The sequence below is a fragment of the Pan troglodytes genome, chromosome 6, assembly GCF_028858775.2.
Source record: "Pan troglodytes isolate AG18354 chromosome 6, NHGRI_mPanTro3-v2.0_pri, whole genome shotgun sequence".
Classification (NCBI taxonomy): domain Eukaryota; kingdom Metazoa; phylum Chordata; class Mammalia; order Primates; family Hominidae; genus Pan; species Pan troglodytes.
The window spans coordinates 52296987-52308404 of record NC_072404.2 but is presented as its reverse complement, the minus strand read 5'-3'; positions in this window follow the sequence as shown (position 1 = coordinate 52308404).

The following is an 11418-nucleotide window of genomic DNA, read 5'->3' as shown; positions in this document are numbered from 1 at the left end:
CTTTCCTGCTTTTCTGCCTATATCCTTTGGTGGCTGAACCTAGTTAGAGAATGATAGAGAAGGAGAGGATTGTGCGGTTTCCAAATAGGAACAGTTCTACATCGGGCAACTGCTAGGTGATGATGGTGCCCCAGGAGGCTTCACAGGATGCTGCAGCCTTTAAAATAAATGACAAACCTTGGTGAGGCCAGGAGAGTTTTGGGAGAGGTGGTGGAGTCAGGCTGAGGACCTGGTATTTGGATACTGTTTCCTCCAGTAAAGGGGCTGGTGATAGAACTGGAAATGGTGAAACAAGCATTCAAGTGGGCAATCGGATCCTGAGTTAGGTGATGATAGAGAGGGAACTACAGCTGAATATTCAATTCAGATGTGCAGGTCTGGTTGGCTTTTGCTAAGAAAAAGTAAGGAACCAGTTAGGTGGATAGTTAGAGCAAGGTCCCCAGTAGAAGTCTTTCCAACAAAAGAGCAGCCTGAAAACTCAAGTTGCTAGCATAGATAAGGAAGCCAGGTCCAACATAAAACATCTTTGTCTTTTGTAACTGGCAAGTCTCATATACATACAGTGGGCTTCAGTGAGTACATTCTTTTTCTGTTTTGGATGTACTGAGATAAAATAACTTACACAGGGTGCTTGCCTAAGACATGTTTGCAGCTGCACAGATAAGAAGCATTACACAGAACCAGACATGTCTGCAAGGGAAAATTCCATCTCCCAAAACATGCTCAGTAAGGGAAATAAAACAAAATAAAACATGATCAGTAAGGGAAATAAAACAAAATAAAACAAATAAAAAAATAGACTCAGGCTAAGGGCCTGTATGCACACTGGAGGAACAAGGTGGAGCTGCCAAAAATGTATGCCTTATGCAAATAAGACACCCAGCCTTAACTATTTTTGTGTGTGTGTGCCTTATACCAATGAAGCATCCTGCCTCACTAGCTTGTTCATAAAAGTCTTTGTATTCAACTGTAAAATGACAATCCTCTTTCGGGCTGTCTCTCCACAGTGGAGAGCTTTCTTCTTTCACTCATTAAACTTTTGCTCCACCCTCGCCCTTGGTGTCTGCACTCCTTAATTTTCTTGGTCATGAGACAAAGAACTTTGGGTAATACCTCAGACAATGGGACTGCTACATCTGGGACTATTGGAGAGGTGAGTAAGAGCAGACCTCCAACACTTTGCTTTAATTTTTGAGGCTTCTTGTCCTCAGTTTTCTTTCTCTAGATCAAACAATACACTGGGTCCCTGTCAGTCCAAAAGTGGGAACCACAGCTGCCAGCCTTACAAGAGTCAGGAGACAAGCTTGCTGGAGAGAAGTTTGTCAATCCCCCACTGCCCTCAGGTGTTGGAAATGTTAGCTCTGTTATGATCTAGTTTCCTATCATGGTGGACCTAGCCATCATATGGGACTGGAAGGAGGTCCTGGTGCAACTGAAGGTTTCTGGCTGAGGCTAGAAACCTTCAGTGTTACCTGAAGTACCCTGGACTAACTTTGGCTATTGACCACCTGTCAAGGGGTCAGCACCAGGACTCCCAGTCTTTCATATTTCCTTCTTTTCTTTCCCCTGTGGCAATCATGTCTCTTATCCCTTTGTTGTATACCATGTTGTGGGTATTTTTACAACCTGGGTATATAATCTTGTTGGGAAAAGTCAGAAACTTCTTTAGTAATCAGGAATGTAACTCAAAGAATTGCTGTTTTTGTTGTATGCCATGTTGTGGGTATTTTTACAACCTGGGGATATAATCTTGTTGGGTAAAGTCAGAAACTGCTTTAGTAATCAGGAATGTAACTCAAAGAATTGCTGTTTTTGTAATTTCCTAGAAACGTGAGGACTTCAAGAATTCAGTTTAAATTTTCACCAAGTAAGAGCCTTTTTGTCCCCACAGTGAGAGACTTTCATGGCACTGTATAGGGGGATATTTTACCCCAAGTAGAAGTGAATACCTTCCGCTCCATTTGTTGTTGTTGTTTTTTTTTTCATGTAAAAGCTCAGCACTGCTCAATGAATCTGAACAGTTCATCATGAGACAAGTTAATTTTCTTCTCTCGGGTGGGATACTATGATAGCCTATTAAGCCCCAAACCTCCCACCCTTTGTTTGTTTGTTTGTTTGTTTTCTTTCTTTCTTTCTTTTCTTTCTTTCTTTCTCTCTTTCTCTCTTTCTTTTTTTTTTTTTTTTAATGGAGACAGAGTCTCACTCTGTTCCCCAGGCTGGAGTGCAGTGGCATGATCTTAGCTTACTGCAACCTCCACTTCCAGGGATCAAGCAGTTCTCAAGCCTCAGCCCCCCAAGTAGCTGGGACTACAGGTTCCCACCACCATGCCCAGCTAATTTTTTGTATTTTAGTAGAGACAGGGTTTCACCATGTGGCTCAGGGTGGTCTTGAACTCCTAAGCTCAGACAACCTGCCTGCCTTGGCCTCTCAAAGTGTTAGGATTACAGATGTTATCCTATACACACAATCCCTGAAACCTCTCTTTCTAACCTCTGCCTGGAAAGAATTTGGAGCCACGATTTTTACCTAACGCTTAAGGTCCTACTACTCCACCTAGTGAAATGGGATTTTTCTCTGTGGTGGGCCCTATAAGCCTTTTGCCATAACCTCTAATTCCCCAATTTCTTTCCCTCCTACATCCCTCTATCAGCAATCAGGACCTATCCCCTATTTGTAGACAGAAGAACTCCATTTTCAACAGCCAGAAGAAGCCATCCTGGCAAGACAGATTCTAGTCTCAGTACTGTCCCTGCCAAAGGGAGGACAGCCATTCGACCCATATGTTATTTTGAGACATTTGTTCTGCATCCAGCTACATTGGTATTTAAAGAAAAAGGGTTTTATGTTTAGAAGTCAATCGGTCCCACTATCTGGAAATCCAGTGCTTTGCCAGGGCCATAGCTAGAGAAGGCAAGGATAGAATTAATATACCCCCCAATTAAATGGCTTGCCCAAATCCAAGTTCTGTACAATCTCTCCTGGGCTCCTGTGGTATCTTGGGAGCCTTTTGGATCAATTGGTCTAGCAGACCAATAGGGAATCCCCAGTTGAGAGCAAGAGCATCGCACAGGTAACGAGGACTAGGTAAGCATGACTACTACCAACTAGCTCCTCTGGATCCATGGGTGAAGGTCATGCTTGCATCCATGGACAGCACCTATGGCAGTTGCTGGGACCCAGAGAATACAGAGAGGGAAGGAGGAAAAGGGGGATGCCCTTTCTATTTTCTCTCCACCTTGGGTCGCTCCAAGAGGAGGAAGGAGACAAAGGGATGCTTTTTCTCCCTTCTCTTTCTAGATGGGTAACAAATCATTTTCAGTCTGCACTCCTCTCAAGTGCATTCTGAAAAACTGGAACTCCTTTGACCCTCAGATTCTGAAGAAAAAGCACATCATATTCTTTTACACTTAGGCATGGCTGACTTACCAACTGCAGGATGGGGAGGACTGGCCTCCTCAGAGAAGTGTTAATTTCAATACTCTATGACAACTAGATATTTTCTGCAGACAGGTCAAATGGTCTGAGGTTCCTTATGTGCAAGGTTTCATTGCCCTGGGAGATAATCCAGATCTTTGCCAACATTGTAAAATTGGCCCGGCCCTCTTAGCTGTTATATAGGGCAAACCTGCAGTAGACAATTCCCCAAAATCAGAGAAACAACCCCCTGGGGAAGGCTCACATTAAGCTCTTTGATTCTCCAGCCCTTCCTGTCCTCTCTGTCCAGGACCCTCTTTGGCCACATCACCAGTTCCTCCAGTTTTACAACCCCCAAAATCTTTGACTTCACTATTACCCCTAAAGGAAATACTGATGGCCTGGTGCCACTGGGGTCCAGGTTACTTTTTCCTTGCAGGATCTTAGACAGATAACAGGGGACCTAGGCAACTTCTCTGATGACCCCAATCAATATATAGAGGCTTTCCAAAACCTGAACCAAGTGTTTTACCTTACATGGAGAGATGTTATGTTGCTCCTAAATCAGACCCTAACTGCTGCTGAAAATCAAGCAGCTCTGAAGGCAGCAGAAAAATTCGAGGATGATCAATATGTCTCCTATAACCAATCAAGAAGAAAATAAAATGAGAATGAACCATAATTCCAATACCCTATAGGAAGAGAGGCAGTGCCCCTTGTAAGCCCTAGTTGGGACCCCAGTGATCCCTTAGATGAATGGAAATGAAAACATTTTTAAATGTGCATATTAGAGAGCTTATGGAGGACCAAAGTCAGATCATTCAATTACTCTATGCTTTTCATGATAAATCAAAAACTAGACTCAAATTCCTCCACCATTTTGGAAAGTCTAAGAGACTTAGTAAAACATACCTCTGTATCTCCTGACTCAATTGAGGGACAGCTAATTTTAAAGGACAAGTTTATTCTCCAGGCAGCCCCTGTTATTAGAAGGAAGATACAGAAAGAGGGCATAGGTCCAGATAGCACCTTAGGAAACCTCAGCCTTTTACAATAGGGAACAGAAAAAGAAAAGAAAACACAAGAAAAGGGCAGTGGCTCTGGTGGCCACGTTGCAGGTCAATAAAATCCACAGTCTTTGAGATGTACCTGCTAACTGCTACCATTGCAGCAAGCCAAGACAATTTAAAAAGGACAGCCAAGGCACCAAAAGAAAGTTACCTTGACCCCGTCCTGCCTGTGCTGGTGACCACTGGATGGCAGACTGCCGCCAGAGGCACAGGCCCAATGGGTCCAATACCAGTCTCCCACATTGTCCAGCAGGACTGACGGGTCCCAGGGCTCAATTCCCTGGCTCCAATGGCTCAGACTGCCATCACTATCCAGGAGCCTGGGTGATTCTGGAGTTTGAAGGAAGGAAAATAGACTTCCTTCTGGACACTGGATCTGGTCTCTCTGTACTCCTCCAATCTAGGCTTTCTCTCCTTACGCAGTACAACTATCATGGATGTCTCAGGAAAGACTTTAACCCAATGTTTCCCTCAATCCCTTAGTTGTAGCTGTGGAGACCTACTGTTTACTCATCTTTTTAATCATTCCTGAAAGTCCTACTCATTTACTAGGTGGAGATATTCTAGCCCATATGGAAGCTATCATCCTTACAGATCCAAAGCAAACCCTTTGCCTCCCCTTAGTGGAAACCAACATTATTCCAGAGGTTTGGACAACCCAAGGAAGAACTGGCCGAGCTATAAGTGTTGCACCTGTTCAAATCCACATTAAGGATCCTATCTTCTTCCCTAACCAGAAGCAATATCCCCTAAAACCAGAATCTAGAAAAGGGCTAGAAGCTATTATTAACAACTTAAGAACACAAGACCCCTTTAGACCATGCAACAGCCCCTGTAACACCCCAATATTAGGGGTGCAAGAACCCAGTGGGGACTGGAGACTAGTTGAAGACTTCTGCCTCACTAAAGAAGCTGTGGTTTCAATTCATCCAATAGTTCCTAATCCCTATATCCTGCTAACTGAAATACCTGAGGGAACAAAATGGTTCACCATTTTGGACATGAAGGATGCCTTTTCCTGTATACCACTGCACCCTGACTCCCAATATTTGTTTGTATTTGAAGATACCTCCAATCAGACCATCCAGTTAACCTGGACAGTACTGCTTCAGGGCTTCTGAGACAGCTACCACCTGTTCACACAGGCCCTGTCAAAAAATCGATTTGATGTCTCTCACCCTCAGGTTGAAATTTTACAATATGTAGATGACATCCTCCTCTGTGCCTTAACTGAGAAAGCCTCTTGGGAAGGCACTAAGGCTCTTCTTAATTTCCTACCTAACAGAGGATATAAGATTTCAAAGTTTAAGGCTCAGCTTTGTCAGACTTCATTAAAGTACCTAGGTCTAGTCTTTTTCAGTAGGGACCAGAGCATTAGGTGAGGAGAGGATTAAGCCCATTTACCCCTTCCCCTTCCCCAAATCCTCAAAGAGCTAAGAGTATTATTGGGCATTACAAGTTTCTGCAGGTTATGGATACCTGGGTATGATGAGATAGCACTTCCCTTATATCACCTTATAAAAGATAGTTGGGCAGCTAAAACTTACTTCTTGATCTGGAAACTTGAGGTTCCAAAAGCCTTTAACCAGCTAAAACAAGCCTTACTTAAAGTACCAGCCCTCAGTCTTCCCATAGGGAAGCTATTTATTCTTCATTTCTTGGAAAGGAAAAAAAAACAGACTTGGGAGTTTTAACCCAGGCTTGAGATACAACTCAACAGCCAGTTGGTTACCTAAGAAAGGAATTCAACTTGGTGGCTAAAGGATGGCCAGCTTTCCTCCAAACAGTTGCAACAGTAGACTTGATGGAGCCAGAAGCCACTAATTTAACCACGGAGAATGATTTAACTGGATATACACCACATAATGTGGTAGGACTGTTATCCTCTAAGGGAAGTCTCTGGCTAACAGATAATTGCCTCCTCAAATATCAAGGTTGGGTGTTAGAAGGATCTGTAGTTCAGTTAAAACCCTGTCCCTGCCTGAACCCAGCCACTTTCTTCCAGGAGAAAGCTGGGGAACCTGAACATAACTGTGAACAGGTAGTGGTGTAAACCTATGCAGCCAGGGAGGACCTCAAACTCCCCTGGAAATCCAAGACTGGACTTTCTTTACCAATGGGAGCTCTTTTGTACAACAGGAAATCCATGAAGCAGGATATGCAGTAGTCACCATAAATAACATTATTGAGAGTGCACCTCAGCTCAACTAGCTGAGCTAATCACTTGAGAAGCACTTGAATTGAGCAAGGGAAAAGTAGCCAACATTTATATGGATTCCAAGTATGCCTTCCTATTTCTCCATGCCTATGCCTCTATCTGGAAGGAAAGACACTTCCTAACAGCTAATGGGTCTCCCATCAAATATCATCAGAAAATCAACAGGCTACTATTCTCTGTTTTCCTCCCACAGGAAGTGGCAGTAATACATTGCAGGGGGTATCCAAGGGAGATAGAAGCAGACCAGGTGGCTAAGTCAGCCACAAGAACGCCCCAAAGTCCCAACACATTTTAAGCCCCTCTAATCTGGGAGGGCTCCATAAGAAAAATAAAGCCTTAGTATTCCCCTGCAGAATGGACCACCTCTTGAGGATACATTTTTCAGCCCTCGGGATGGTTACAATCAGAGGACAGCAAACCACTTTCAAGCCTCCTGTTAATGGAAGATTCTTAAGCTCCTTCACCAAGCCTTTCACCTAGGAAAGGATAAGACTTCAATGCACCAAGAAATTGTTCTCAAAGGAAAATCTACTAAAAATGTCAAACAGGTTGTCAATGAGTATGAAATCTGTCTTAAGAATAATCCCTTTAACAGGCAGCCCCTCCTCCCATGAGCTCAAAGATAGGAAGTTATACAATGGAAGACTGGCAAATGGACTTCACTCATATGCCAAAAATAAAGGGCATCCAATACCTTTTAGTATGAGTAGATACCTTCATTAACTGGGTAGAGGCATTTCCATGCCAGACAGAAAAGACCTCTGGGGTAATAAAAGTAATAATTAATGAAATAATTCCTTGTTTTGGATTCCCCAATTATCTCCAATGTGACAATGGCCTCTCATTTAAAGTGGCTATTACACAGGGGGTCTCAAAAGTGCTAGGCATACAGTACCAACTTCATTGTACCTGGAAACCACAATCCTCAGGAAAGGCAGAGAAAACAAATGATATTATCAAAAGACACCTCATAAAATGTTCCAAAGTAACTCACCTGCCTTGGGTTACCCTTCTTCCTATAGCTTCACTAAGGATAAGGAACACCTGTTCAAAGTTAGTTTTAAGCCCATTAGAAATTATGTATGGGTGGCCTTTCCTCACCAATAACCTTTTACTAGACCAAGAAACTTCTGAGTTAGTTAAACATGTAACTTGCTGGCTCACTTCCAACAAGAATTAACACAGCCAACAAAAGCTCAACCCCAGAAAATAGGACCACCTTTATTTAATCCAGAAGACTTAGTACTGGTGAATGCTCTCCCCTCACTTTCCCCATCTCTAGGCCCCAGTTGGGAGGGACTTTACATTGTTCTCCTCTCCACCCCCTCAGTGGTAAAATCGCAGGAATCAACTCCTGGATTAATCACACTTAAGTCAAATCTTGGAAAGCAGAGGGAGCAACCCCTAACAGCCCAGAAAAGCAACCCAGATATCAATGTGGAAAAAGTCGGGGGCCTTAAACTGAAAATTACAAAAGATAAGTAGATGAGTGAGGACAACTTGTCCAGCTCAATCCCACATTTACCCAACCAAACTCTTTCATCTATTTCCATGTTTCTGTTCAAAATCTGCCATCAAGAATTACAACTTCTTTTTGATGCATATTTACAGAGAGACTTTGATTATCCATGGGACGAAGTTTGTAACTTCGTAGACCCACAGAGGGAAATCTAAAACTTTAATGGATAAAACCTCAGATGGAAGTCATTCACTGTACCATACTTACAGGTATTGTTTTGTTCATTCTACTTATTGCAGTAGGGTTATCCACTCTGTAGCACCTTCTGAGTGGAGTACCAGACAACGAACCTTAATTGCTCTAATATTTTGCTTAGGTATTTTCCTCATAGCAGGGATAGTAGTTGCCAATAAAAGACAAACATGAAAATTTTGTCACTGAAGTACTTTTTCCCCTTCCTAATAAGATGGTTTGGTCCACTATGCACCATTATACAACAGCTACAACACTTGGCCTCAGAAACCAACTTAACCTCTTGCTACATTTGGACTTTGGAATCACTATTGGCTGAAGTACTACCATCATCATTAGATGATTTAGCCAAAGTTCATACCAGGGTCACCATAACCATCCAATTAGAAGTAACATATCCCAATCCAACTATAGAAAAGCTACTTCTTACAGTACTATTCCAAGTCATAAGGGATGTCCCAACCTAAATTTTATATGAACCCCAAACCCTGTGAGGGTTTTTCACAATGTAACTTCAAGAAGCCAGTTCCCTCTCTGCTTCACATATCAGTGGAAAAAAGGAATTTTCTTGGAAACTTTATCCAACTTTTCATATGAAGTTTTTCTTACACACCTCAAGAAATACCTTGTAATTCCTCAGAAAAAAAATCAATTTATACCTCAAACCAGAAAAACACCACCAATTCCTTCTCATTAAATATCCAAACCCAAGAAGACCTCAGTATACCAGCAATGAGACCACTTTAAATATTTCCACAGGCTGGTCCACAATATTAATAAATAACTCATCTTTGCCGTTAGCTCAAATGTTGGCTAGGGGTTACAAAAGATGTTTTTAAAATTTTACCCTGACTCAGCTTTTCATTCCAACCTCCAGGCACAACTGGCTGCAGATGGGTCTCTTATATGGGAAAGACTCACTGGAACCTCTGGGAGCTCACAAAATCCCCCTTTGGAACTAGCCTCTTCAGGGTATGAGGTATCTTTAGACCCCAAACAAGGGCAATACTTCATATGTGGAGACTCAGGATATATGAGTCTTTGAAGCCAATGGAAGGGAACTTGTGGCATTGTTGCAATACTTCCAGAATTGTCTTATGTCAATGCCATTGCAGCATTCCTGCTTCTTATAAAACATATCTATGTCATGGTAAAGACAGCAAGCCCCACAGTATTTCTTCCTTTAGCTGCTGTTGTGTCTGAACTTCTGGGGACCACTCTTGGGTCCACCTCTCTTCATCTATCCTCCCAACAAACTCAGGTCCTAGCTGAAATAATGGCTGCCATTCACAAACTACAACAACAATTACATTCACTTGCAGGTGTTACCTTACAAAATTGTAGAGGATTAGATCTCCTTACAGCAAATCAAGGAGGAATATGTGTTTTTCTCAAAGAAGATCATTGTTTTTGCATTAACTCCTCTGGCAGGGTACAACAACATCTAGTAGAAGCAACCAATATTATAACTCATCTACAGAAATCCAACCCATCAGAATGGCAGGCAGCTACCAAACAAACCTTACTGTCATGGCTATGGCCAACAATACCTCCATTAATAGCGATGATCTTAATACTCATATTCAGGCCCTATGTTCTAAATCTTCTTACAAAACTTACCTCTTCCTGCCTAGAGACTATGAAACTCCAGATGCTTCTACAAATGAAGCCCAAAATGGAGACACCTTTCATCCAAAGACTCTTCAATCGATCCCAGGAGGAACCCTGGCTACTTTCCCTGCACAACATCCCTCTCCAACAGGAAGTAGCCAGAAAGATTTTCACCCAACCTCCCTAACAGAAGTCTAGGTCTCCACTCATGAAGGGGGAAATAAGAGGGGAGAAAGTAAGAAACCAGTTAGGCAGATATTTAGAGCAAAGTACTTGACATAATTCTTTCTAATGAAAGAGCAGCCTGAAAACTCAAGCTGCAAGCATAGATAAGGAAGCAAGGTCCAACATAAAGCATTTTTGTCTATTGTATTCAGCACATCTCACATACACACAGTGGGCTTCAATGAGTACATCTCTTTCCTTTTATGGACATGCTCAGATAAAAGAACTTACACATGGGGCTTGCCTAAGACATGCCTGCAGCTGCACAGATAAGAAGACTTACACAGAACCAGACACGTGCACAATGAAAATTTTCCTCTTCCAATACATGTGCAGTAAGGGAAAGAAAACAATATGGAGTGACTCAGGCCAAGGGCCCACATGTGCACTAGAGGCATGGGGTGGAGCTGCCAAAAATGTATGCCTTATCCAAATAAGAAACCCAGCCCTAACTGTTTTTTTGCACCTTATGCTAATAAAACACCCCACCTGACTAGCCTGTTCATAAAAAGCCTCTGTATTCTACTGTGAAACAGCAACTCTCTTTCAGGCCTCCTCTCCACAATAGAGAGCTTTCTTCTTTCACTCATTAAACTTTTGTCCCAACATCACCCTTGAAGGCCATGCTCCTTAATTTTCTTGGTTGTGAGACAAAGAGCTGCAGGTAATACCTCAGACAATGAGACTGCTACATTGCCATGGCATTCCAGAAATTTCTGTGAAATGACAAGCCAGGCGCAGTGGCTCACGCCTGTAATCCCAGCACTTTGAGAGGCCGAGGCAGGCAGATGACGAGGTCAGGAGATCGAGACCATCCTAGCTAACACGGTGAAACCCCATCTCTACTAAAAATACAAAAAATTAGCCGGGCGTGATGGCTGGCACCTGTACTTCCAGCTACTCAGGAGGCTGAGGCAGAAGAATGGCATGAACCCGGGAAGCAGGGTTGAAGTGAGCTGAGATGGTGCCATTGCACTCCAGCCTGGGCAACAGAGCAAGACTGTCTCAGAAAGAAAGTTCTGTGAAATGACAGTGAATAGTGGGTGAAAAATCTGGAAAATGAAAACATCTCAAAATGGGAAACTGAGTTTTCAAGACAGATGACTATAAATTTCTGAAATTATAAAAAGAATGAACGAATATCGAGAATACTACACCAATATATGGT